This window comes from Psammomys obesus, unplaced genomic scaffold, assembly GCF_907164565.1.
Source record: "Psammomys obesus unplaced genomic scaffold, mPsaObe1.curated_primary_1811, whole genome shotgun sequence".
NCBI lineage: Eukaryota > Metazoa > Chordata > Mammalia > Rodentia > Muridae > Psammomys > Psammomys obesus.
This window is the reverse complement of record NW_026596088.1, coordinates 197,118-203,950: the sequence shown is the minus strand read 5'-3', so window position 1 is coordinate 203,950 and position 6,833 is coordinate 197,118. Positions and strand designations below refer to the sequence as shown.

General features: G+C 39.7%; 1 pseudogene; it reads right to left on the bottom strand.

Annotated features, from left to right (window-relative positions):
- Positions 1–4,622: 4,622 nt before the first annotated feature.
- Positions 4,623–5,621, bottom strand: LOC129691522 (vomeronasal type-1 receptor 4-like; annotated as a pseudogene).
- Positions 5,622–6,833: the final 1,212 nt, after the last annotated feature.

Below are 6,833 nucleotides of genomic sequence, written 5' to 3'. Positions count from 1 at the left end.
TAAGCCCAGCATTCACAAGGCAGAAGCAAGAGGAGCAAGGCCACCTGATTTTCACAGTGAGTCTAGGATAGCTGGCAATACACAGAGAGACCTTGCCCAAAAGAAAGGACAGTCTTCCCTGAGCAACAGCTTTCATGGTATCAGAAGTATCATGCAGGCTTCCAAAGAAGGGATCTGATGAACAGTCCTACCTGGCTAAGATGCCTTTAAACCATACCAATGATCATCATGGGAAGATGACCCTAAGGATGCAGGACTGGAAAGCTCACCTTGGTGATAAGCATCAGCTCTCTAATTAGTCTAATAAGTCTAATGAGACACTCCTAACAAAAGAGAAACCATGACTGGTAGTGGAAAGCTAGCTAACCACTCAGTGCTCCTAACATTTTGAGGAAATCCTACAACCACCACTTTAATAAACCAGCGTAATCCCTAACAAAAATCTAAATGTTTGTCTGTACCCACGATGAGCATCCTCTTTACCTCTCATGAAGGAAACTTTTCTTTGCCTCAGACAGAGACCACTAGCATCACGTAGGCCCAATGGATACATCTACAATACACTCCTGCACCTACGGCTTAAGGAATATATATTTAACAAGTGAGTAGAGAGAGTGTAAGAGCCAGGGGATCAGGGAGTTTGCTGTGAGATTGTGTTTCCCAGTAGAGCCAGAAGATATATCCATAAGCGTATCTTCTTATCAACATGAATGTGTGAAAGAGAGCTGAGCAAGGACAACGGCCATGTGAAAGTGGATGGCCTCAACCCTACACTGAGGAATCCTGGAACCAGAGAAGTGGTCCTCCACACGGGGGAGCACACCAGTTGGTTATGCAATACCAAGTGGTCAGTCATGAAAACATATATACTAGTGACATTATATGGTCTGAGTAGGTTATAGTCAGGATTATATATGTATATGGCTACTATACACATGCATGCAATGACAATGAACTAAACAGCCATGAATTTGAAAGGGTAGTTATGGATATGTGGAAGGATTTCACAAAAGGAAAGAGAAAGGAGACATGTTATAATCTCAAAATTTAAAAAGTTAAGAAACAAAACAAATTAAAGTGAGCAAACAACAACATTCCAAAGTTAAAGATATTTATCTTATTTTAGAGTGTAGAATACACACTTATCCATTTTTCTTCAGTAGTTCAAAATGCATTCCTTCATGCCCTCAGGGATTTCTGTTCTTTTTATTGATTTGGTTTTCTCAGATGGGGTTTCTTTATGTAGCCCTGGCTGTCTTAGAAATTGCATTGTGGACCAGGCTGGCCTTGAACTGCAGAGATCCACCTTCTTCTGCCTCCATAGTTCTGGGGTAAAGGTTGTGCCACCGAACACAGAGACCATGGGGATTTCTAAGTCTTTTGTAAGCATGCCCATGATGTCACGTGAACAGCTTTTCTCTTTACAGTTTCTTACCTTCTTGCTATTTGTAAAGTTTGACTCTAGTATGCATATTTTGAAGGTGAACGATAGATGAGACTTCATTGGTGTTTTTCTTTGATGATGAATTTGCCTTTATGTGGGCAATTTCAGCAATAAATAAAGGCCTTGTCAAATTCAATGCATTTGGTGGGTGTAATTTACAATAAACAGCAAGACATTAAGATGATATATGCTATATCTTTATATAGTTTCTCAGAAGTATAAAGTTTGAACAAAAATTCAAGGTCTTTGTCAAATATTTTTATGTTACTACATTTTGTCTTTATTATGACATTTTTTGAGACATGGTCTATGTAGTCCTACCTGTCCTGAAACTCACTATGTATTCCAGAATGGTCTTGGAATCACAGAGATCTTCTTGTCTCTGCCTTCTGAGTGCTGAGATTAAAGGCATGCTCTACCTTGCGTGGCATTATTATGAACTTTTGGATGTTGAACAAGATAAATGTTTTGATTACAGCTCTTCCCAGGGGCTAGATATATAGATGGCTTAATGGGTAAAAGAACTGGTTACTCTTTCAGAAAATTATCCTTCAATTCCCAACACACACCTATCAGCTCACATCCATCTGTAGCTCCTGCTTCAGGAAACCTGATACTCTATCTGGCCTCTACAGACATCAGGCATACCTGAAGTGCACTGAAATATTTCCAGACAAAGCACACATGCACATAAAAATTCTTTTTCCACACAGTTACATTTGCAGAATTTTATTTGAATATAAACTCTGTTATATTTTCTAAGATTTAAACCTTCATGAAAGGATTTCACAGTTTCCTACCTTTATGTTTCTATTATGTATACTGTTGTGATTTGTAAGCAGAGAATACCAGGCAGCCTGTGGCTGGCTGGCCAGCTGGCAGTCAATCTCCAGGTGGTCCAGAAGCTCTCAGCAGTTGGTTGGGTAGCTGCTTAATTGGCAGCCAACTTCAGGTGAACATGGTTAATTTTTCCCCAGAATAAATGAATCTCAGATGGCCTTAATGTGAGAGAGCGTGTGTGTGAATTTATTTAATGTGAAATCAAGGGCAATATAAACCTTGAGCAGTGGGAGGGGTTCCAAGGATGAATGTGTTTGATTCACCAAGGTCAGGGGTGCCAAGGATACTTAATCTCCATGTACCAAAACGATCCTATCATAAGAGGGGGAAAAGCAGTACTTTATTATCATATGGGGCAGGGAAGAACTCCAGGTAAAGTCAAAAGTCATTGGTGGGTACACAAAAAGGACATTTGTTCAACCATGTTTGTATCAGCTTTATTCGTAATAGCCAGAACCTGGAAACAACCCAGATGACCCTCAACAGAGGAATGGATACAGAAAGTGTGGTATATTTACACAACGAAAAACTACTCAGCAATTAAAAACAAGGAAAACATGAAATTTGCAGGCAAATGGTGGGATCTAGAAAAGATCATCTTGAGTGAGGTATCCTAGAAGCAGAAAGACACACAGGGCATATACTCACTTATAAGTGGATACTAGACCTAAAAGATAGAGTAAACATGCTAAAATCTGTAAACCTAAAGAAGCTAAACAAGGAGGAGGACCCAGGGTAACATGATCAATCCTCACTTAGAAACACAAATGGGGTGGACATAGGAAGTAGGAGAAAACAAGAAATAGGACAAGAACCTACCACAGAGGGCCTCTGAAAGACTATACCTAGCAGTGTATCAAAGCAGATGCTGAGACTCATAACCAAATCTTGGGCAGAGTGCAGGGAATCATATGAAAAAAGGGGGAGTTAGTAAGACCTGGAGAGGACAGGAACCAAATATATCAAAAAGAACCAAATATATCTGGGCACAGGGGTCTTTTTTGAGACTGATTTTCCAACCAAGGACCATACATGGATATAACCTAGAACCCCTGCTCAGACGTAGCCTATGGCAGCTCAGTATCCAAGTGGGTACCTCAGTAAGGGGAACAGGGACTGTCTCTGACTTAAACTCAGTGGCTGGCTCTTTGACCTCCCCCCACCCCCAAGGGAGGAGCAGCTTTGCTAGGCCACAGAGGAGGACATTGCAGCCAGTCCTGTTGAGACCTGATAAGCTAGGGTCAGATGGAAGGAGAGGAGGACCTCCCTTATTAGTGGACTTAGAGAGAAGCAGGGAGGAGATGAGGGAGGGAGGGTGGGATTGGGAGGGTATGAGGGAGGTGGCTACAGCTGGGATACAAAGTAAATAAACTGTAATTAATATAAAAATAAAAATAAAAAAGAAAAATCACATGTACTTTACAATAGCCTAGGTGATCTCTGTGTAATCTGTAGGGCCAGGCCAAATTTGGCCCCCATAGACTTTTATGTTCATCACAGTCATTTTTCTTAGACCCGTATCTTAATCATTATTTCTCAGTTAATAGAATCTATTTTTATGGAGAAGATTATATGTATTTATTAATGGATTTCAATGTTAACATGTCTTAAGCTTAGTCGTGCACATAGGCTTGAGTCAATTAGTATGAGGAAATTTTTTTTAAAGACTGTGCTGTGCTTTAGTATGCTTAAAATAAACTCCCCAGTGTCAGTTTAGACACTGGATGTGTTTAATTGGATTTCCACTTGTGTCAGACTCAAGAGTATCTTGTTGGGAAGGCCCTGGCATTTGCAAAGACCAGCACATCATACCTTGAGGAAAGTCTGAATATATCTCTGAACTACTGGATTTGTGCGTCAGTACAACAACGCATCAATTGATCGATACTGTCATAGTTAAATTCTATAAATAACAGTTTGTTTATAGAAAGTTTCAAGAAACACTAACATAGACACAATCATAGAAGTAGAGTAAGAAAAACTTTTGATTTGACAAGGTAATCACCAAACATATAAAGAAAACATGAATATCGTTGGTTTTGTTAGTTAGTGTATCATGGTCACAGTGAGAAATTTTCAGAATATAAAATTTATATTCATGCTTTTATTTTGTAGTTTGGATATGCTACAACTGGACAAATGTAATGCTTGATGTAGGGTCAACACAATCTGAGTGAGTGTTTTTATGCACTTGCCTAAAAACGAATGCATATAATCACACTCACACGGCACAATACAAAATTTTATGTGTACCCACCAGTCTTCTGGTGTGATGACTGTCCACAATGTGCATACCTTTCTGTGCATGAGGAATTAATCAAGAACCGTGCACAGGCATTCAGTTTACATGAATATCAGGGTCTTGTCAATTTCTCATCCAGTAAACACTGTGACTGGGTGCTATGGAATAGTAGCTCATAAGCAGAAAGGGACTCACAGCTGGAAAACTTCCAGAAATGACTATGGATGTGTTTACAAGAAACCAGCTAGGGTTATGCAAGAAAGCCAGAAACAGTTGAAAGAGGCAGGCAATTATATAAAAGAACGCAAATGTACTCAACTGAAGAAGGATGATTTTGATAGCCCTGGACTCAGTGGATGCTCTTGAAGACAGTTTGGTACTAGGAATGTGCTCCATTCTCTGCTTGTGCCTGTGCAAGATTAAAACAGTGGATATGCCGGTCCAGAACATGAGGCCTACACACACAGCATCAGGGAGAGGTAGGAACGCAGCATGCAGGATTTGGCCAGTTTCATCAAGACAAATAGAGCAGTAGCCGAAGTCCTGTAGAATAGTCATATTTCTATGGCCCAATTTTCCAGTCATGTGAAGGAGATTATAAGTACTCATGGGGATGTTCAGAATGCAACAAAGGCACAGGAAGAAACCACTGTACTTGGATGGTTTGGCTTTAAACCCTGCCCACCTGGAGTCCTTGTGCCTAAGGGTGATGGCCTGAAAGACACTTAGCCAGCTGCTGCTGCAGATACACGAACCCCTGCCAATTTTGTGAATGTAGAAGAGGAGCTTACATCCAAAATCGCTCAGGAAAACTTTCATCTCAAAAGCTGCCATGGTCTGGGGCACTCCTTTACACAGAAGAGTTAAGAAGTTGGCTAAAACCAAATAGTTCAGAATACAGTCTGTGGAATTCTGCTTGTACCTTGAAAAGTAAAGCAATAAGTAATTGCAGAAGATATAAAAGTTGCCCAGGAGTCCAAGTGCAGTCTGTGACAAGAAGATTATTGCTAGAGCCAGATTTCTGTCTGCCATCCTGTCATTTTCTTGTGTCTGAACCTGAGGATCACGCAGGGGAAGATGAGGCATTGACTGCATTTCTGTCACAACAAAATCCCACATTTTCCATCCATAACATCCCCACTAGATACCCTGAATATTTGTATCATCGGTAAGGTTCACAGCTGTTTATGTGAGCTTTAAAACACACACTCTTCAGAAAGAGCTGCCTTAGAGAAAGCAGACTTGATAGCTCTTGCAATCTTCAGTTTACGAGCAGAACATAAAAATGTCTTTATAAAGCATAGAAAAGCTGACTTTGGCAGTCAGGGGTTCAGGGATTTGTAAACTCATGCTCAAGCACGAGGGCTTGAACCTGGCTGAATAGCAGTATAGAAAACATTCAAAGTTACAGCTCACTTCCCTGACTGCTGCTTAGGAGGCTTCTTAAAACACTGCAATTCATCGTTTCAATTTGTCCTTACACACAGCTGCTCACCGTACAAGTGAGACTACTTTGAACTCTCTGTTGCATCACATGTAAACATGAATTGACCTCTATTTTTGCAAGTCAATACGTGTTATGAGTGAATATTTTCACCGACTGACAAATACTCTAATATGATAGTAACTTGCCCAACAGTGAATTAGGATCAACCTGGAGGTAATGCCTCCATACCTACCTGGTTTCAGAGAAACTCTTCTGACTCCATGTGAAGAACACAGGTGTAGTCTGTCACAGAGCTGTGAAAAACAATGTCATGCGTTCAACGTTTAGCAGTAAACACCAATACATTTTAAGATATTATTTCATAGAAACAATCTATCACCAGCCTCAGATTATACACCTAATTCCTGATGAATACAAGAAGAATCTAAAGATATTGACTATTGAGATAAGGGTGAAGACAATTTAATTTATAGCAAGTATGTAAAACACTGTTGTGAAAATTAAAAATTATTTGTCCATATTGAGGATGGTTCAAATGTGGACTTTATGAGTACTACTTCCGGTTCACTGATGAGATTTTCTGAGGCCAAAAGTTTTCCACATATTCAGACCTCTATATGTTCACGCTCTTCGCTATTATATTCTTACATCAAGGTTGTTTAATTCCTCCAAGTGATTTCAACATTTAAAAAACTAAACATAGAACATATCTCTAACTGCTGGCATCATTTAGACAGCATTTCCTTAACTGCCTTTTTCTACATTTACAGAAAAAATTGCTCAAGAGAACAAACACCATTCATATCTGCAGATGAGATACAGATATTGTCTTCATTTATTTTGTTTTACCCATTTTCAGG